General features: G+C 27.7%; 1 protein-coding gene across 1 annotated transcript in view; it reads right to left on the reverse strand.

The window, feature by feature from the left end:
- ImpL2 (Ecdysone-inducible gene L2) overlaps nt 1–5,009 on the reverse strand; it is a 58,727-nt gene extending 53,718 nt beyond the window's left edge. Inside the window, exon 1 of the mRNA XM_075373493.1 lies at nt 4,830–5,009. The gene's annotated coding sequence lies outside the window, so the exon portion shown is untranslated. The remainder of the gene's footprint in view (nt 1–4,829) is intronic.
- Nucleotides 5,010–23,938: the final 18,929 nt, after the last annotated feature.

Below are 23,938 nucleotides of genomic sequence, written 5' to 3' on the forward strand. Positions count from 1 at the left end.
AAAATAGTTTTAATTACAAAAAAAAAAAATAAATAAATACATATGTTTTTAATAAATGATTCTAAAAATCAATATTTTAAAATCTTGAGAAATATTAATCAAATAATAAAATAGAAAACTGATAGCGGAAAAAATTTCTTTCTTTTTTTGCCTGATGAATTAATTCCACACATAAGCTTGAAGCTTGTCCGTGGGAATGTGGAAATGAAATCTTTGTAGCGTATTAAAATGTATTATTTGACCAGGGATTCAAATCCGGAACCTCCAGATAAAAGGCCGAGATACTACCTCTTCGACACGGAGATGAAAACCAAAAAAATATAAATCAATAGAAGTAAAACAAAAATCATAGAAGATTATTAAAAAACGCAAATTTAATAAATGATTAAGGCGCGACTGGGATTCAGATAAAGACATTCGCAAACATCTTTCTATGCAAAATTAATAATTAGGATGATATTTCGAAAAGCTAGAGATTATTTATGTGGATATAAATAAAAAAAAAATTCAAAGAACAGATACTGAAGTCTTAATTTCTAAAAAAACTTATGCAATAAGCAAAGGACGATATTTTTTAGAAAAAAAAATTGTAATACCAATTTGGCCTTAATAACTTGTCCTACTTTTGTGACAATATAAACGAAATAATCGTATATATATATATATATAAACAGACACTCGTTATCATTAAATGAAAGTGTTTTTATTTTTATTTTATTTACGAGAAAACAACAAACAAAATTTAATTTTGTTTAAGGAGTCTGTATCTATTACGAGACGTGTAAGATGGTTTCGCTTTTATTTTGATACACCCAACCAAAAGTAAATTAAAGAAAACTATTTTTCCGTTCGTCTAGATAAAAATATTTCAAATGTTTAGTTATATAGAGAACAGCTTCATAACAATTTGATTATTATAAAAAAAGTTATCATTTAATTGATAATAAAAAGTAATCCTCTTATCTTAAGCAGTGTTATAAAATATTTAACACTTCAGTTAAATATTTGTACTGTATCAAGTGAAGTACCTTTTCTTTACAAGGGCAAATACTGAATTAATGAGTTCCCTTTTTTTGGTTTTTTTATAGTTTCAAGAAAACATCTTGTACTTAAAAATAATATTTGTCAGTATAAAATGAAAATTTGAAGATAAGAGCGAATGACGAAATCTGATAATAAAGTTTCACTTTCAGTATTTCCAGTAAATTTGGAATTTAGTTGGTAGTACTAAATTTCCTAATCTAGTTTCATCCTCTTAAAAATAATTTAAAGGAAATCACGTAAAACATTTTTATATCATTTTTGTGGTTAGTATCTGTGGTAAGCTTTTATTTTCTACTCAAACGAATTAAAAATATCCACGAGAGTTAGGGAATCTATGTTTATCCCATTTTATCATTTTATGGGTGGTTGAAAGAAAAGCCATATTTAAAAAAAAATATTTTTAATTGGAGTCAATCATAGATTTTATCGCAATTGGATCGAAAACTATTAAGATAACAATGAAATTTTTAATTTAATTTCAAATTTTAAGATAAGGTTTTAAGAAAGCTGAAAGTAAACTTTCGTAGAATTTTGAAATTACTTTCACTGGTATTATAAAAGGTTCAGAAAAATACGGAGATAAAGGAAAAAAACTTTAATCCTTTAGGAAGAATTTTTAAGGGAAATTTATAAATTTGAGTATATACTATTATCTGAGTACTGCTGGAATAAACAATCATGAAAATTTCAGCGTTGCTTCTTAACTGGAGTAAAGTGTAACAGTTTCAGTTATTAGAAGGGTTAAAAAGAGTTAATAATTCTTTTTAACCTTTTTTTAAGGAGAACGAGGAAAAATACCTTCTTAGTTTAGCTTATTATCTAAGTGAATCATTATGACAGAAAGTAATGGATCTTACTGGTATTTCTTCAAGTTTCAGTACCTTTTTTTTAATTTCATCCCTTAGGGGTTCAAAGTAATTTATGAAAGACTCCCTTAGTAATAAATATGTATACTAAAACTTTATTTTTAATTTAGTTAATAAAAATTTTTTAGCATTAAATTTTAAACGGAAATAAGTTTATCCAAAAATAAATATAATTAATTACACATTGACGTATTTTTTATTATTTTAATTAAAAAAATGTTAACAATAAAAATTACATTTAGTTGGAGCGTCAGCTCTAAAGCTCTGCTGCCTAAGGAAACCGGGAGATGATTAAAAAAACAAGGCAGACACTCAACACTTAACAAGTATATATGTATCTCAGTAGTTTATCGTATAAAAGTCATGACGTCACGCATTTTCTGTAGGAATTTAATGCTGACATGATAGGAATATAAACTGATTTATTTATAATTAAAAAAAAATTAATTAGATTTTATATTATTATCATTATTCGTATTATTCTTACCATTCAGTAAAAATAAAAAAATATGATTTTTGTTTAGATAATATTTCTAGTAGATAGTTCACGTATGTTTTTATAATATTTCTGATAAAATAATCATTATTCGGTTATGATGGATAATGCCGTAATACATTTCTTCAGTGAAATCAAGGCTTTTTATAAAATATAATGATATAATTTAAATCATCAGGCTTTAGGTGCGTAATTACAATACAATACGTAAATGTATAAACTGTTCGCGGTCAATCGGTTAAATCAATAAAAATGTAATGTTTAGAATTTTGTTGAACAAAAAAAAAAAAAAACCAATAATGTCATTAAAATCAATAATAGTATTCTTTCTAATTAATTAGACATGCATGCTAGTTGACAATAATTAATTAGTGAAATAATATTTACAAAAAAAAATCTTAGAAACCTATAATAAGTATGAAAAGTTAGAAAACTTTTCAGTAGAAAAAATACGTACGAATTACTATGAAATAATTATCCTGTAATGAAAATATGTATTAAATATATACATTTTTTTTTACATTGTTTCACTAAAATAAAAAGCAAAAAACAATCATTAAAAATTAATTTTGTTATGAGAAATTATTTTAAGCATTTAAATCAAAAATAAAAAAGAATGCAATTAGTTATTATTAAAAAAAATATACATGTATCAAATTTCATGGGTGTATTTAATATTAAACAATAAGAAATATTTATCCTTAATATTTTATACATATATATATATATATATATAAATTCAATAAAGCATAAGGATCCTTTGTAATTATTAGATAAATGTAAGAAGACTTAACTAAACATAATTTCTACAGTTAAAAAAATAAAGGATGAGAAGGAAATATGTACGCTATAGCTTTAAGCAAACCCTGTTTAATAGTTTAGTAAATGAGTTAATCTGAATAAAATATAAGTACATTCCAACATCAATATTAATAACATTAATTATACATTCATATTTCTACCACCCAAATAATAATAATAAAATTAAAAATATTCCCCCAATAAATTAATCTGATGAAAATAATTAAAAAATTGAATGAAATGTTTTGAGTAACATAATAATTTAAAAAAATAATAATTTTTAATAATTGGTATACCCTTTTATTCCAAAGTTTTGGCTAATAAATGCACAAGATTGTACTTTAAGGTAGGAGTCAATTAATTTCCATTAATTTAATCTGTTAGAAATAACATAATTAAAAGTTCAAAATAAATCCGACTAATTCAATTTTGATGTATAGATTATAAATACAGAATATCCAATTATAAAAAAAGATTTTACAAAACCCTACCAGTATATATTCATTTAAAATTTAAATGTCTGTAATAAATATAAAGAAACAAATTCTTAAAAAAAACTTTTTTTTAACAGTAAATTTTTTTTTACTTATATAATCAACATTTTAAATCGTGGAATATTTTTGAGGAAAAATGATCTATTTTTTCATTAACTATTATTAATTAGATATAACAAATCATTTAATAAGATATAAATAAAAAAATAAATCGCTACACCTAAAAACCCTTATGAAATAATACAACAAAAATTACTTGAATTGAAAAAAAAATCAGCTTATTCTATAATTACAATGAAAAGTAAAACGGAAACAGCTTGCATTGTAGTCCAGAACTTAACTTTGCCCCATATGGCAAATATTTAGATTATCAGAAATATCGATTAAGGGATGAATTCGAAAATTTTTTTTGATAGATTACAACAAATAAAAATAGAGTTTAATTTAATATATAAGTTAAACTACATGAAATTTTACGATTTATTCATTAAAAAATTACAGATAATTTTATAAATATAAAACAGATATCAAATATATAAAAATACTTTTTGTTTTAAAACGCAAAACTCATCTTTTAAACCCTGATAAACCAAAGTAAATTTGGTTTACAATTATAAGTTTAAAATTGGTCACGATTATGGTTTATTGTGTTTTTTTTTGGGGGGGGGGGGTTACGGGCATCGACTACTTTGGTCATTAGCCCTTTTTCCAAACACAAAAAAAGAAAAAAAGAGAGAAAAACTTTTCCCACCCTGATAATAAAAACCACTATTTAAAACATATTATTTTATTTTAACTCAAACATTAGCTACTTTTTGGTGTCAGTTGGTGCGGACTTTTATTATTATTATTATTATACTGTATTTTATTATTGGAAATTATTATCTATATTAAAATTATAAATAATTTGAGAATGTAATTAGATATTGAACATTATTATTTTTTTGTTATAAAATTATATTAAAAGCATAGTATAGTATACCAATTCATCAGGAATTTAGTTAAATAACTTTATAAGCGGTCTATTTTATATATAATTTTGTTAATTTCGATTTATATTAAAAAAAACAAAATTACTGTTTGTTTATAATTACAGTAATGAAAATTAAGCACTTTTTTTGTACTTACCTCTATTAAATAGTAGGGAATCAGTCAATCAATCAGTGAACTGATACGAAAGAACGCACGCTTGGTGAGACAATCACAAACTGTCACAGCTTAGCCGGCAAGGACGGATGCTAATATAATATAGTACAGTATGTCCCGCGTCTCACTATTTGAGTACAGGACTGGAGCCGTTTACTGGACGCGACGTCCTTTTTATCACAGCCCCTCTCCAGTACCCCAACAACTCACTCACCATACATATCCTCACTTACTCATTCTCCTCTCGGTTTCCCTCACTCCGTCACGTATAACACATACGCATTACACAAATTGCAGAATTGGTTATAACACATGCGTGTCTTTAGAAGCATAACCCAATGTGAGTCGGAACATGTTCGCATTTTTAAACTTCTACTGAGAATTTTTAAGTTTATAAAATTTATAAACAAATAAAACGAGCACGACCTTTTTTTCACCACTTAAAAAAATAAACATTTATTATCTTTTTAATTGAAATTTAAAAAATAATTTCCGTTTAATAAAATTCAATGAGAATTAAGTGAATTCTATATTTATAAATTTCTGATGCAATTTTTTCAAGAAAATTATCAGGCTTCAATAATATATATATATATATATATATATATATATATAGTTTATGCGTGATATAACACGCACACAGATAACTGCCACGGATATTTGCCAATTTATTTATTTTATTTTATTTTTATTGCAGATAATTGTATGAAGTATCAAACACTTATATCAATTTGTCTTTAAACTCTTAATAGTAGACATAGCTTTACGTATTTCATCAGATATAAAAAGAGAAATATCAGTCCATTATCTCCGTAAATATCTGTTTAATTATTACATAAGAATGGTTAAACTAATTTTAACAAATTATAAAATTATCTTACTTTAAATTTAATTAAAATATTAAATATATCTTTTAAATATTTACGTGTAATGGGAAGAGGAAAAACACCTACCAAAAAAATATTTTTTTAAAAGTTTACTTGCTGAGGATAAAGAATAAATAAATGAAATAATTGAAGAATAATCAAAATCTATAAAATCTGCTATAAATTGTGTTGGAAAATTATTTTTATATTTTGAATGGTGTGAGAATCTAGGTTTTTGTTATTGTAGAAATGATTTTCTACTTATGATTTCCTTATTTATGATGCATTCTAGGAAAAGATTAAAAAAAAGAAATAGAATAAAAACTGTAGAGGAATAACCTTTAGAAGAAAAATTGTTTAAATTTTAAACTGTTTTTTAAATTTTTACTTATTTATTTTTTAAAAAAAACCATATTCATTTTAGAGTAAACAATTTAATGCAAAGACAAATTTCAAAAATTTAAAAAAAACTTGTTAATTTTTAAAGGGGGTTTCCAATAATGCTCCAGTTTTGGTAAAAATCTATTTAAAAAAATATATATAACAATTTTTTTTTTAATTTACTCGAAAAGTATTTATTGAGGGATATCACATAAATTAAATAATTTTAAACAGAATTCATAGGAATGTTTATGAAATATCAAACACAGCATTTTATTACTCGAAAAAAACATTTGTAATTAATTCTCTGGAGATAATCAAGAACTATTATGAAAATAAAGACCGTTCAATAATTCCTCTTGTAAAAGTTGGCACACCTACGAGGCTCAAGGTCAATCAGTTTTTTTACATTTTTTGATCTAGTATATCACTTGTCCATTTAAATTAAAGTCGTAAATTTTACTAAATTAATAAAACGATTAACATTACCAATAACTATAAATTTTGGCTGGTTATATATTTTTTGTACTTTCGATTATCGTTAATGAGTTGAATAAGCACTTTGATGATAATAAATAAAAAAAAAAAAAAACACTCATGGATTTGGAATATTGAATTCTAGATCTAGATCAAATTTGGAAGTTTCTAGATCAGATCTTGGTAAAAGTAACCACTAAGAGTTAACCATAACAAGATTTGTAGTTAGATAACGCGCTTAACCAGATATTAACCACACATCTCGAGAATGGTCGAACTGAGACTGTACGAGACTACATTTCATTTACACTCATACATATCATCTTCATTCACCCTCTGAAGTATTATCTGAATGGTAATTACCGGAGGCTAAACAGGAAAAAAGAAAGAAGATAACGCGCTTATTAGAAAGAAGACCACGTACAAATGAAAATTTGTTTTTGGAATTTTAAACTAGCTGTGTAGAGTAAAGTGATGAATATCTCTATTCCATTATTATCAGTGATGAATTATGGGTATTGTATAGCACCCTAAAGCGAAACTTGAGTCAATTTAGTAACATCATTTATCAATCACAACAAAAAGTGAAAAAGTTATATATATATGCAAAGTGATGCCACGATCTATTATGATCTATTTGGTGTCCAATAGATTGCCTTCATGTCATAAAAATAAGGATTACTGTCTACTGTGAAAAACTCCGAAGCTGCAACTCGTTACTTAAAATCGATGACGGGATAAAGGGCATTGTGTTTTTGTACGAAAAAGCACGACCACATTCTTTAGCTGTGACACATCGTTTGCTAGAAAACTCAGATAAAAAGTTGTTTGTAATCACTAATTTACTTACAAGAAACAGATTTAGTCCATAGTGACTTCTACCTCTGATTAAAAGTTTAAGGAATTTTTGGATGACGAATAATTCGCAAATAGTAAGGAGTAGAAAAGATCAATTAAACAGAGATTAATAGGCTAATAACAGAGAAGTATAGCGAGGTATTCTGAAAGTTTTGGATTGTTGATCACTAAAAGAACAATTATTTAGGTTAAGATGTGCAGTTTTAATAAAAAAATATAATATATTACTCGTATTTTAATAAAATATTTCATGGAGAAAAAAATAAGTAAAAGTTGAAAATAAACTTTTAGTTTTAAGAAATAAAAACTAAATTTTAGTTCTAAACTTTTAATGCAGGATTCCGTAATGTATAATACGTACTGGTTCCTGGAGGACCACCGAACAATTTATATATAATTTTATTTTCTAATTGATGCAATTATCGAGAAGAAAAACCATGAATAATATTTTTACAGATTTAAATAGATTTAATTTTAAAATGAACCACCAATCTTGCTGGTGAATCAATGGGAAGAAAAATATTAGTTAAAAAAAAATAAATAACTGAAATTGTTGTAAAAGATTATCATTATTACCTCAAAGCGTAGAGAACGAAAATTTATGTTTATTAATATACTTATTTTCTACACTTTTAAGACTAAAAACTAGAGAATACTTGGATTGATTTCCTTAGAGTTGTTTTAAATTAATAGAAAATGTTTTAAAGTTGGTTTGTAGTTAAATTGCTGTATTATTATATCAGGGGACTGAGAAGCAATGACTTAACTATTTATTAAGAAAATTATTGATGAAAGCGACATATTTCCACTTCCATTTTATTAATAAAATAAATATTAGCATCATTCTAAACTATAGAAAGATATAAAAGTAGTTAGTTAATAAACGAAAAAATAGGTTTTTTTAGAAAAAAAAAACGTAAAAACTTGTTTTATTGTTTAATTTATAACTATGATTTTTTTATAATAATTAAGCAAAGGCCTCAAAGAAGAGACATTAATTCATAACTCATTATTCTTTTAGTGAAAAACTTTAATATTAAAACTTATATTTTAAGTATAGAAAATATTTTACTTTTTCCTACGTGATGTTTTTATAGATGATTTTTTTTATTTATTACTTGGTTTATACGTTACATGTTCATTTGTCAGCTGGTAAATTCTAGCTAGCTCTTCTTAATTTTTTCCCAGAACTAATTTACTCTCTTTCAAAACTCATAAAACAGTATATTTACTAGCTTTCGTTGAAATCCATTTAAATGATTGAGAGTTACCTATTTTCAAACATAAAATAGTGAAATATTAAAATGGTAAGGTTTGTTCTTACGAAGTTCGGTAAATATATAGATAGACTATATTTTAAATCCAATTAAAAACAATATAAATAACTCAACTTATTTTAAAATTATTATTAAATAAATTAATTCATCAACCAAAAAAAATCTAGGTAACGAAATTTTATTAAAAAAAATTAAAATATAACAATTTCTATCAGTTCAAAAATTCAACAACTTTCAATTTTTGTTCATGAGATAGAATTTGTAATACCTTTGAAACAAAATATTCTAGATTGATTTTGAAAATGGTTTCTTACATAAAAGTTTAATTTGAAACTATTAAATAATATTTTAACATTAAAATATTCTACTGTATTATAATTTAAATAGATATTATTTGTTCATATTTACCGTTACTGCACAGCGTAAGAGTGAGGTATCATAAAAGACCTTTCGTAAATATTTGAAAATAACTTTTACATAAATAAACTCAAAATAGGTACAGAGTGAAGTATTCGTAAAAGTTGCTACAAGTGATACTTTCACGCAACTTCTACGAATACTTCCTTTTTTTCTATTTTCTATCCGATCATTATGCTGGCTCTATTTCTCTGTATATTCAAAAACATTTTCTAAGATCACGTAGTTTCTAATTCTATCCGGATGTCAGATTTTCTGAGACGATTCTGTATTGTACATCCGTGGATGATGGGCAGGAAATTAATATCTGATTCTTATAGCAGCATGTAAGCTCCTTTTATAAAATCACGATCTTGGTAAAAAACTAATGAACTTGTATTTGACTGATAATAGTGTAAAGCTTAAATTAAGCCACCGGAATGGTCTAGTGGTGAACGCGTCTTCCCATATCAGCTGATTTGGAAGTCGAGAGTTCCAGCGTTCAAGTTCTAGTAAAGGCAGTTACTTTTATATGGATTTGAATACTAGATCGTGAATACCGTTGTTATTTGGTGGTTGGGTTTCAATTATCTATACAATTCAGGAATGATCGATCTGAGACTATACAAGACTACACTTCATTTATACATACATTCATACATATAGAATATGTATGAATGTATTCATACACATTCTATATGTATTACTTCATCCTCTGAAGTAATACCTTACGGTGGTTACAGAGACTAAACAGAAAAATAAAAAAAAAAATAAATTAAATCATCAAAAAATAGTAAGCAGTTAATAGAAATGCAGTTTTTCAATTTTATAGCATAATCTATTATTACTTCCTGCCATTATCTAATAAAATTATTTTAAAGATTATAAGTTTACAGATCATATATTTTATTTTTAAATCGGTTTGGCCGTTCATATTCTAGAAAAATAACTTATACTTGAGAATTAATCTTAATCTTTCAATTTAAACTGTACTAAAAAAAAATGTTTTTAGCTCGGTTATTGTTTTACACGAGTTTGTTAGTATGTTAGTGTTTTTAAAAATAACACATTCATTACAAAAAAAAATATGAAAATTAAAATATATTTTCTGGATTCTTTGATCTTTTGAAAACATTTTTAGGAATTAATAAAATTTCTCCAAAATTTTATCAATTGTTTCTTTCCACATACTCTAACATAAAATATAACCTTTTGTTATTAGAGTAATAACAGTAATAGAAAATAAGCATATGATATCCCTATATACTCTATAATTCAGCTAGAAATATAATATGTTTCTGGTTTTAAGAGACTACCCAAACAGTTAAAATGTCTCGTAAACGATCTTAGTGAAAAAAGATTGAAGTGTGAAAGATAAGTTAAAAGATGCGTGGTTAAATGTTATAGCAAGCGGGGTAAGTCATTCGGTTAATAAACAAATTAGGCTAATTGATATGCGTTTTATCCATTTTTATTGAAAGATCTTTAATTCTAAAGGCTTAAAATAATAATTATGAATGAATGAGTGCTACTAGTATTTTAAAATAAAAAAGTCATCTATAACGTTCATACAGTTTTTTGTTTATTAAAAAAAAATTATCAAAAAAAAATATGGCAAGGGACGGTTCTTTCCTGTTACGTCATGGACGTAAAAATATGATAGTAAAAAATTTCTTTGAACAGTTTTTTGTATTATATATATTTTTATTAAAAAGAAAGGATCAGCTAACAACACGTGAGTTATATATTACAGGCACGGTTCGTGACTGTTTGGACATGTTGTAAACGAAATAAAATCGGCTACATGATAGATAAGTTGAAAGTCAATTTTAATGACCTTTTTTTTATTGAATAATTTAATTAAGAACTGATGATGTGATGTTTTTATTGATGAAATATTTATTTATTAAAGCAGATTTTTCTGCTATGATAACATAAAAATTAGATTATACAAACATATACGTTTTAAATTATATGTTAGTTTTTACAACCGTTTTATAGCTTGATTAGTCTAAATTATTATTTGTCCTAAAAAAAAGGTACGTGTTACGTTTCTACCTTTCATGATTTTTTATCCTCAAAAAAAAAAATCTGACGTAGGCACCACATAACTTCTTTGTCCGCCTATTAAATTTCATATACACATTTTTTTAAATGAAAAGTACATAAATTTTTATTTCATTAATAGCTACTGATATTTTTTAATATATATTTTTTTAATTGTTATTATTGAATTATTATTTATCGTGAAACTTTCTTTACAATCAGAGGTTAATAATTATTAATAAATCAATATATTTATATAAAAAAAAATTAAAAAAAGGAGATGAAGTCTAATGGAACCCATATGCCTTCCCTTTCTAAGATCCAAATATTTCATTAATTAAAATTTTATTTGGCTATAACTATTTGGAACCAATAAAAATAAGTATCACTTATGATATATCTTTGAAAAGCTCTCAATGAGGGCTTATTACTGCAGGTAAAAAGGCGTCAAAAATCCATTTTTTTTTAATTTTGGGCTTTTTTGAACACTTTTGGTTCAGTCAATTGCAATCAAAAAGGAGGTGCACAACTAGATGTTACAACAGTCCTAAATCCAAAATTTCAACATACTACGGCTAATCGTTTTTGAGTTATGCGAGATATATACGTACGTACGTTCATATATAATACATAAATACATACCTACAGACGTCACGCCGAAACTAATCGAAATGGATGGTCAAAATGGATATTTCCGTTGAAATCTGAAAACCGTAATTTTTCACATTATTTTCTTTACTTCGTTCAAGAAAGTAAAAACAAAACAAAAAATCAACGTATCTATTTATTTACACATTTAAATTTAATCTTTCTTTTAGAATTTAGTACACATATCCAGCGTACTTTTTAGAGTCCAGAAATCTTTTTTTACGAAAAACGTTATCCAAAAATCCCTTCTTTACGATTCTTGGTGTAACAAAAATCTTCTTCCGTCTTTTAACAATATTTATTTTTGACATTTTTTAATACGAAAACTATTCTTTAACTTAGTCTACTAAAAAGAATGTGTGCAGAATGTCTCACGAACAACCGGGAAGAATTTCAGGGCATATTTTACGAATGAAAATAAAGAAAAAAATTCATTCATACATTGATTGAAAAAAAAATTTGTTTTCAATTTATAACTTGCAAAAGATTATACCCTGATTTCTGCTTCAAGGGTAAAATAAATTCAAGAAATTCTTAAAACATAAATTAACGGGTGAAATTTATGATTTCATATGGTTTTTGACTTGAAAATTTAATCAAAAATACCTCAACTGTCTGGAGTAATTTTCGCGAAATTAAAAAAACCAAAAACTGGTGTCGCAAATTTTTAGATTTGAATTAAATTACGATAAACAAATAAAATTTAGCAAAAAAGTTTTTAGAGAATTTAATTTTGAGGAAATCTTCGTAAGTAACGTACTTACTGAACGTGACGAAGATTTTAAGAAATTTGATTTTCATTTAAACCAGTCGGACTTAAATGACAGAAAAATATCGTATTATAACTTTAAACTAAAACAAAAATCATTTCATAATAAAATATAATTAAAAGTTTTTTTTTAACCACCTTACCAGCAAAAAAGATTTATGACTGTTCGAATATCAACAGTATATTCTTGACATTTATTATTATTTGAGTATACTGTTGACATTCAAACAGTCATGACTGTGTACTCATTTTAATTTTTGACTTATAATATTTTTAATCTCCTAATTATGGGTTGAAAGAACCGAAAGATCTTGAGAACATATATCTTTTTAGCTGGTAAGGTGGTTAAAAATAATAAATTATAAAAATATATCAGGGGAAACCATGTTTAAGAAATTTAACAATCATTTCATTATTGGAAAATATCTAAAAAAAAAAAAAATCAATTATTAAAAATGAATAGAAAAGACTTAACTAACTTAATATTATAATAATTATTTAAAATACCCTCCATCATTGTTTACACAACATTGTATTAGATTTAAAATTTCTTGAGCTGTTCTTATTTTGCTGAAAATTCTTTTTACTAAGTTTTCTTGTCTAATTATTTTTTGTTCATACATTAATGATTTCATATTACCCCACATTTCAACATTTACATTGAGCGTATGATGAAGAATATATTAGAAGAAAGAGAAGAACGAGTTTTTATAAGAGAAAAAATAAAATGTAAAAGATTTTCAAATAATATGGTAATTCTAACTGATGGTACACGCGAGCCTAAAAGATTGTTAACGATCATGAAGGAAGGAATGGAAGAGCACGGAATGAGAATAAATATAGAAAAAACTAATGTGATGGAAGTAAACAACAAAGAGGATTTCGCGGTAAGGACAAGTGAAGGAAGAATATAAAACGTAAAAGATTACAGATATTTAGGGATTACGGTGACAGAGAACCAGAAGAGCGCAATGGAAATAAAAGTAAGGATAACAATGGCGAGGTAAATCTTCAGTAAAAAGAGAAATTTACTATGTAGTAAAAGTCTAGACTTGAAGTTACTGAAGAGGTTAAAATGGTATGAATGGAATGTGATATTGTGTGGGAGTGAATCACGGACGATGAGAAGAGGCAGTGGGACTGGATTGAGGTTTTTGAGATGTGGATGTAGAAAGGATGAAGAAAGTAAGATGGACGGGTAGTGAAGAATGAGGAAGTAATCAATAGGATTAAATAAGAAAGAGGACATTTGCGGAAAGTACACAAAAGAAAAGAAATCTGGTTAAAATATGTGATTAGAGGCAGTGGAATCTTGACAACTGGATTGGAGTAGAAGGAGAACAGAAGCAAGGAAAAAGAAGGACGAAATTAATAGATGAGGTAAAATTTAGAAACTACAAGGGGACGAAAGAGAAATGGATGGAAACAGCTGTGATATAAGGAATCTTCCGTCTGGCAGAACACCAGATGATTCCACACATGGTAGTCTAGTGGTATTAGTAAGGTGGATTAAGAGGCCAGTTAATTGGTTCGCCGTCGACCAATCCAGTTAGTAAATCTTAAAATCAAATAATTAGTAATTTCATGACAAAAAATGAGGAGCCCTGTCATGTTGAAAAATCGTTTCCTTGTTCGTTAACAGAGGAATATCTTCTAAAATAAGTGGAAAATTATTTTCTAAGAAATTGAAATATACATTTTCGGTAAGGCGAACTTAAAATATAAATGGTCCAACAATATTCTCACCAATAAAAATCACATCAAACATTGATAAAAACCCTGTGCTGGTTTAACCACTCTGCCATAGAAATCGGCAAATATATTTATATACCACTTTCACTTATAAGAAGACGGTAATATCCTGTAGAATTTTCTCAAAAAGATTTGTATCCTTATTTTTTGTTATTGCTGTACAAATATCTGAAACAAAGGTTGTGCGACATTTGAGCACGTTGATATTCCACACAAGCTTATATTTTTGACGATTTCCACACAAATCATGTTTCAGTGTTAGTGAACAATAACATAAATGAGGGTTTGACCTTGATCTATTACTTAAGTATTGTGTAAAAATATATAAAATAATACAATAAATACGAAAAATGATAAGAAAAACATAACATAAGAAAAATGATAATTCAGTTTATTTTGAGAGAAAAATTACTTTGTAGTTGGAAGCATAATAAACTTACTTTGTTTTACCGGTATAAAATTTTATTTTTCAGATATAAAAGTGATAGAAAAATCCTTTTACATTTTTCTAATTATAATTCAGAAGGTAGATTTTAAAAAAATCAAACATGAAAAAATTCTAAGAAAGTTTTTAGCCTACTATCTATACAATCTGCATATTTGGACACTAAAAAATAATTTTTATTTATAATTTATTTAACACTGGAAATAAATCACAGGTTGAAAGGAATAAAATAAAAATGACGTCGTCAATACCAATATATGAAAGGTATATATTGTGGTATATATATATATATATATATATATATACACACACACACACACACACACACACACAAGTGCTATGTTATGCAAGTGTTATGTTGTTGTTTGTAAATATATTGCATTATATAAATATAATATACGCTTATTTATGTATTTAATTAATACATTTATATAATATAAATTATAAATAAGAAATCCAGTGTTATTGAGTACAAATGCGATGACAGAGCTTTATGGATACATACCGATAAGGTTTCTTTATAAGTAAGGTTTATCTAAGTTAAAATATAATGTAAAATTTCATAAATAATAAAATTGATTATAAATATAAAAATATTTATTTCAGTTTTAACAAATTATCCATTTTGTGTGTCTTCCATGTCATCCATTTTTAACGTCTTCTATAGATGATCTAACGAAAAAAAATGTACGTAAAAGTATAAGTTATAAAAACGTTCTGTTCTTTGAGCCTGCTAAAAACTGGTGCTGGGTCTACTAAAAAAGCAATACGAAATGTCAAAATACGCATGTTGTATGTTACTGACATTCACAACCGACTCTAGATTAAGATCTTAAAATTAATAATAATTTACGGTATTGCTATTTTTAATTCAAAGTTTTGGCGTAATAATATCTTAATTTTTAATAAAAATATTAATTTTTTTTACATTTATTTTTATAATCTTATCTTCTTAAGATATAAAGAGACGGAAACGTATTAAAATTTATTTTCTTTTCATTAAAATTTGTAATCTTACTTTTTAATCAATTTGTATTTAATTTACATCAGCGTAATCGACAATATATATTCAATAACGTCAGTGAATAAAGATAAAAAAAATGATATACCTTTTATCATCGAACATCTGGCATAATGAGATTATACCGCATGACGTTATAGTCGTCTGATATTTGAATTAATTTTACTAGGTAGTCTGTCCTCTCAATTCGTAACAATACAAGTCATTATATTTGCATGTTTTGTAGTTTTATCTCTTCATATTTCATTTCTTATTTAAATAGAAACTTGTGGGCAACTTTGGTTTATAATGTTTCACGAACTGTATACCAAATGAGAAATTAATGTACCTTATTTCTGGAAAGAAAATTGCGAGACATCTTTGACGCCAAAATATAAGAAATTTTTATGTAAATATTTATTTTTGTCTATCTGTTAGCATTTACCATCGGTACCTCATAAGTAAAGTTGATAAATGAAAATCAAGTGAAGAGAGGTACCCGATGAAACCCCTCATTAAACCTAACAAACGTTCAACACTTCATATATAGAAATAGAAAAAGCACTTGTGTGTATATGTACGAGGGTAAGTCAATTATTATCCGCAATTTAGTTATATTTTTGTTTATGTTGGTAGTACTGTCGTGTTGATGACGCATACGTGGTTTAATTGTTGTTATGTCTGTGCAGGTTTGATGCTGCTAGATTAGTTCCATTATCGCTGTCCTGCCGTTAACCATGGCTGCTCCGCTTTCTGTTTGCACCAAAGACTTTCGGTACAGTACGGGAACAGTGTGTTGCTGCAACGGAGTGTCTACAAATGGATTGAAAAATTCAAAAATGGTCGCACAAGTGTTACGCACGACGAAGGAGCCGTACGACCGTTTACTGTCACAAATGAGGAAAACATTGAGCGTGCACGCGACATGGTTTTCTTAGACAGACGAGTAACTATTGATGAAGTGACACATCGTCTGCAAATTAGTCACGGTTCTGCCTACGAAATCATACACAATAGACTTGGGTTTCATAAAGTCTGTGCAAGATGGGTCCCAAAACAACTCACAAAGTTGCATAAACAAACGCGCTTGGACATCTGCCAAAAATATTTGGATCGCTATGGTAACGATCCTCTTAGACAGAATCATCACTGGTGACAAAACATGGATCCATCATTACGAGCCGAAGAGTAAATGGCAGAGTATGGAATGGAAACATCCAAATTCGCCCTGCAAACAAAAGTTCAAAACCCAACCATCCGCAAGAAAACTGATGCTTACGGTTTTTTTTTGACTCACAAGGCCCGGTACTGGAACATTATGAGGAAAGGGACACGACAATAAACAGTGCGCGTTAAAGTGAGATGCTTACTGCCAAGCTGAAGCCTGCAATTCGAAGCAAACGCCGAGGAATGTATCGAAAGGTGTTGTGTTGCACGAAAATGCCCGTCCACATACTGCTGCCAACACTGCTGAAACGCTCCAGAAACTCAACTTTGAAGTACTGGCTTATTCTCCGTATAGTCCAGATCTTGCCCCTTCTGACTACCACATGTTTAGTCGATGGCATTAAGGGGCCATCGATTTACCTCGGACGAAACAGTGAAAGAAGCGGGGCATTCCTGGCTCGCAGCTCAACAGAAAACCTTCTTTTATGAGAGCATCAGGAAGCTTGTGCAACCATGGACCAAGTGCGTTGAAATGCAAGGGGACTGTTGAAAAATGATGTACATGTAAGTTTCCTATTTGTATTACAATAAAATTTATAACTATATTGCGGATAATAATTGACTTACCCTCGTATATATAAATATACCACAAAATATACCTTTGAAATATTGGGATTGACGTCATTTTTATTTTTATTTTATCCTTTTTTACCTGTGATTTATTTCCAGTGTTAAATAAATTACAAATAAAAATTATTTTTTAGTGTCCCGATATGCAAATTGTATAGGTAGTAGGCTAAAAACTTTCTTAGAATTTTTTCATGTTTGATTTTTTAAAAATCTACCTTCTGAAATATAATTAGAAAAATGTAAAAGGATTTTTCTATCACTTTTATATTTGAAAAATAACATTTTATACTGGTAAAACAAAGTAAGTTTATTATGCTTCCAACTAAAGAGTAATTTTTCTCTGAAAATAAACTGAATTATCATTTTTCTTCTCTTATAAATCTGTTAATATGGAAAAAAATGTGCTCTTATTGTCAACATAGTAATACTTTTAAGAATGTAATAGAAAGAATACTTTATGAAACGTCATAACTTGACGTTTCACGGAAAATTAATTATAAAATAACTAATTATTTGACTTTCCCAATAATTGAAATTTTTAATAAGACTATATTTTTAATTTTGCCTTTTTGAAATAAGTTTTTTTTTTTGAGATGATATGTATCGACTTGCTTTGTTCATTTTGCTTTATGAGAATGGAAATTTATAGCGTATGAAAAATGCCATGTCTGACCAGGATTCGCACCTGGGACCTCCGGATGAAGGGCTAAGACGCCACCAAAATAAGACCTTTTTCAGAATTCTTTTTAATTTTCATTTTTCATAGTCAATCCCAAAGTGAAAACAAAAAAAAATATCACAGATTATCTAACATTTAAATTTTCACCGAATTAAAAAAACCAAAAATAAAGTTTTTTAATGTGGGTTTTATGAAGTCGATTTAATTTTATTAAAAACAATTTTTCTAAAATATTTTATACATTTTATTACTTCAAAAAATCTAAATAAGCTTACAAAAACATTAGTCCATGAAGAAAGTCTTTCATACGGAACACAAAGACGAGAAGTTTGTGTCTTTAAAAAAAAGTAACGGAATGTAAAGAAACACGTAAAGCTATTGTTACAATCAATGAAATCGTCACAAAAATCTGCAATGTTGTATTAAGTGATCGTCGACTAAATTATACTCGAGTTTGCTGACGTCGTAAACCTCTCGACAGAACGTGTAGTTTACATTTTGCTTGATTTAGGTATATAAAACATTCCGCTCGATAGGTGCCGCGTTTGTTAACAATCGACAAAAAACCCATTCAACAGAACATTTCACGAGGGTGTTTAGACTTATTTAAACCAGATTCTTCTAATTTCTTCGATGTTATTTATATTGCAGTACATAAAACATGGATTCACCATACACGCCAGAGATCAAACAGGAGGCCAAGCAGTGGGTGAGAGCAGGTGAAATTAAGAAAAAACGATTCCATCTTGCAGGAAAAGTCACGGCTACAGTTTTTTTAGAGATTCTCGTGGTGCGGTCTCATAGACTACCTGTAAATGTTGGATCATCATCGAGGAGTATTACTGCACCAATCAAATCGTTCCATTCAGACTAAACACCAGCATCTGGCCAAAAAGAAAATGCTCTTTCAGCACGATAATGCGCCTGCACACGCTTATCAAGTTGCTCAAAAACTCTGTGACCTAAACTTCCAAGTACTTTCACATGCGCCGGATTTAGCTTCCAGCGATTACTTTCTTTTCCCAAAATTGAAAAATTGGCTCGCTGGACGAATATTCATTTTAAATGATAAGGTCTAAGCTGAGGCTACTGCTTATTTTGCAGTAGAGTTAAACCAGTCACATTATACTGAGGATATTACAAATTTGGAAAGTCAATGGTATCGTATTGAAAGATGAATATGTTGAAGAATGGAAAAAATTCTGAAAACAGTGGGTTTTTTGTCAGGCCGAGAACTTTCCAAACGGCCCTCGTATTTACAAACTAAATAAACTGCACATTCGTAAGAGGAAATGAAGAGGCTGACCTAGAATTGGAAAGATAGAGGAGGAAAATAGTTACAAAAAAAAACCCCAAAAAAATTGGTTCATTTGATCTAAGACTAAAGCTTAAACATACAAAGTAAAGGAATAAATACGTGTTGAATTAAAAACCTCTCCCTTTTATTAGAATTACCGAAAAAATAAAAAAAATCTGATGTGGACACCGCATGACTTCCTTGTATGCCCATTAAATTATATTACACATTTTTAAAAGTACATAAAATTTTATTTCACTAATAACTTCTGATTTTTTCATTTTTTTTATTGTTATTATATTATTATTTATTGTAAACATTTTTTTACAATCATAGGCTAATAATTATTAATAAATCAATATATTTAAATAAAAAAAAGTTAAAAAAAGAAATGAAATGAAGTCGAATTCAAACCGATGTGCCTTCCCTTTGTAAGATCAAAGTATTTCATTAATTTAAATTTTATTTGGCTATAACTCTCGAACCAATGAAAATAAGTACCACGTATGATGTATCGTTGAAAAGTTCTCAATGAGGACTGCAGTTAAGAAAAAGTCCAAAATCCAAATTTTTTGGATATATTTGATCAAGTCGACTGCAATCAAAAGGGGAAGTGCACAACTAGATGTTGCAACAGTCCTAAATTCAAAATTTCAACATCCTACGGCTAATTGTTTTTGAATTAGGCAAGATACATACATACTTACATCACGCCTAAAATAGTCAAAATGGATATTTCCATTGAAATCTTAAACCAAAATTTTTTGCGATCATAACACTTCCTTTACTTTGTACAAGGAAGTAATAAATAAAGAAAAATATGTACGTTTGTCATTATTTCTGTTTTCCTTTTCTAAAACAAAAATGATGACAAATTCTAAACAAAACAAGAAATGTATAGAGACCAAATTTGGAAAATTAAATACACAAAATAGATTTAAATATTTAGGCGGAATAATAAGCTTGAATGGTTCGGAAAAAAGCATTTGAAAACAGAAAATAGTTTTTGAGAGTTTGAAATTTTTGAATAAAAATATGTATAACAAGAAAAATCTATTCATAAATACAAAATTGAGACACTATAATATATATTGAAACCAGAAATCCTCTATGGGACAGAAACCTCCAATATAACTAATCTAGAATCACTTTTAAAAACTGAAAGTAAAATTTTAAGAACGATCCATGGCCTTAGAAAAACAAGACGGATAAACAATGAAGAAAAAATAAAGAAATTTACACAATTAAGGGAAAATTAAATAAATAAAAGTTTTGAATATTTAGAAACCACAATCCGAAAAAGAAAACTAAATTTTATGGGATATATGATTCGAATGGATTAAAATAAATTGAGTAAGAACTTTTTGTTAAATTTTGGAAATATAAAACTTCGCTCTCATACGTAAAACAAGTAAAAGAAGACCTAATAAAGCAAATATAAAAATTAAAAATTGGCAAGATAGAAAAAAAATAGAGAAAAAATTCGCAGAATAGAGGTTCTTGTAAATCCGAAAAAGAAAAAAAAGGGCTTGTGCTGTACAGAACGAAAAACGCAGCGTAGTGAAAGAATAAAAGAATTTCGGGAGGAGAAAGAGGGAAAATCAGAACAAAAGGAATGAAAGGATATTTGGGTGGTCCTTTGCGGGGCTGTTCAATTATTTGTAACGGGTGTTTCAAAAAGGACACTACCCCTTTGTTTGACGCCGTGAATTTATTACAAAACTATTACTTATAATAAAATACTTATACAACAATATTCAAATTATCTTTAATAACTTTACAGTAGATGTTCAAAATGATTTCCTGTGATCCCGATGCAGGTTCGTAGACGTTTCATAACATTTGCAACCACTTTTCGTAATATTTGCTCAGTAATGTTTGAAATCTCACTTTCAATGTTAGCCTTCAATTCGTTAAGTGTATGAGGATTGTTTTCAAAACTACACTTTCTAAATAACACCAAAGGAAAAAGTCTACTGGTGTAAGATCTGGGAATCTTGTAGGCCACAACCTTTTCATATTAAACGATAGCCAAAAAATTCCCGTTACATATCCAGCATTTCATTAGCAGTATGACACGTTGCGTTATCCAGCTAGAACCAATATTCTCGTTGTAAATCTAATATGGCAATAAACTATTTGATTAAGTTGCGATAAACCAGACTTTCTACACATTTGTAAAAAAATAAAGACCCTAATATACGATCCCGAGAGATCGCACACCAAACACCAATTTTACGTGCGTGTAATGGTCGTTCATGAAACACGTGAACATTTTCAGCGCTCCATATTAGGCAGTTTGGCTGTTAATGTAGCAACCTAGTGAAACCGTATCTCGTCGCTGAAATAAACGCGATCCAAAATTTCAATAGCGTTGTCATCAACAAGAGAAATTAAAAGACGGCAATACTGTAAACTGTTTCCGTGGTCAATTCTTTCAGTTCTTGAACGACACCGATGCGATAAGCATGCGATTGTAATTTGTTAATAGCTCTGAAAGCTGTAGATAGTAAAAGCCCAGTCTGCGAAGATAACTTTCTGAGCGATTTTCTGGGTGAGCGAGTCAAACGGTTTTTCATATCCTTCAGAACTTTTTTTGTTAACAGTGATGGTAGAACTACTTTTCCGATCATGTACACTTCCAGTATCACGAAATTTATTAATAAGACGCAATATTGTTGACTTAGTAGGAACTGAAAAATTGAGAAATTCTATCTGAAATTCATCTTTAAATCGTTCGTAAGATTTATACGCGCAATAAATCTCAATAATAAACACATGTTCATCCTTGAAAAATGACATACTTAATACAATAGAGATGAATTTATACTAGTATAGCACTGGAGTATAAGAAGGATATTTCAATGTTACAATCTGCTAACCTTGAGTACAGTATTGCCAACTGACATGTAGGGGGAAATAAAATTTACCTATGCCTGAATTCTACATTCTTAATCTTAGGGTTGTGTCCTTTTTGAAATACCGTTATTTGAACATACAGAAATAGGTGAATCGATTTTAATTGAACTTATTTTCAATTGGATTTAAAATATCTGCTAAATCTTACTTTTGACATAAAATAGTTACCTTTTCACAAATATTGGTTCTGTGAAGATTTTACTTGTACAAAAAGTAAATAAATTAAGCAGTAAAATTTAATCTAAAATATTTATTATTTCAATATTATTTAAGATCTTTTGAAATTTTTGCAAGAGGACGTTGCTTTTTTGTGATTTAATCGTTCGGGAAGCATTTTAGGAAAAATATATCAAGGGATAAGTAAAAAAAATTTAAAGCGTAATTCATGAAAACTTTTTAAAAAATTTGAACGAGAATTAGTACCTATCCCTGCATAATAAATAAGACCTGAAAACTGGGTAAAAAAAAATTACTGTTACATTTCTCCTTATGGTTTAAATCAGTTACATAAGGAATAAACCCCATTATCAGAAAATAGTTCTAAAAAAGAAAACGAAGATAGAAGATGTAAATCAATTAATTTCACAAAAATTGTACATATATTCTTTTTTTACTTCCTTGTACGAAGTAAAGGAATTATTGTGATCGTGAAAAAATTTCAGTTTTAGATTTCAACAGAAATATCCATTTTGGCTATCCCTGAATCCATTTTGACTAGTTCGGCATGATGTCTGTACGTACGTATGTGTCTTACATAATTTAAAAACGATTAGCCGTAGGATGTTGAAATTTTGGATTTAGAACTGTTGTAACATCTAGTTGTACACCTTCCCTTTTGATTGCAATCGTCTGGACCAAAAGTGTCCAGAAAAGCCCAAAATGTAAAAAGATTAGATTTTAGACTTTTTCTTAACTGCAGTAATAAGCCCCTCATTGAAAGCTTTTCAACACTGTATCATAAGTGTCACTTACTTTCATTGGTTCCAGAGTTATAGCCAAATAAAATTTTAATTAATGAAATATTTCGATCTTACAAGGCACACAGTTCAAATCAGACTTCATCTCCTTTTTTTTTTTAATTTAAATATATTGATTTATTAATAACTATTAACCACTGATTGTAAAAAAAAATTACTATACATAATAGTTCAATAATAACAATAGCAAATGAAAAGAAAAAATATCAGAAGTTATTAATGAAATAAAGTTTTATGTACTTTTCATTTAAAAAAAAAAATGCGTATATGTAATTTAATAGGAATAAAAGGAAGTCATGTGGTGTCCACATCAAATTTTTTTTCAAAAGTAATCATTATGTCATTTGTAAATAAATAATAATGGAATAACTTTCAAGGGACCATAAATTAAAAGTTTTGTTCTTTTAATTCTATGTTTTCCTTATTTTATTCCTCCACCAAATGATGCCAGCTGTAAAGAAATATCAAGGTCCAACTACATCTATATATTAATCATCAATACACATG

Source organism: Lycorma delicatula, chromosome 8, assembly GCF_047948215.1.
Source record: "Lycorma delicatula isolate Av1 chromosome 8, ASM4794821v1, whole genome shotgun sequence".
Classification (NCBI taxonomy): Eukaryota; Metazoa; Arthropoda; class Insecta; order Hemiptera; family Fulgoridae; genus Lycorma; species Lycorma delicatula.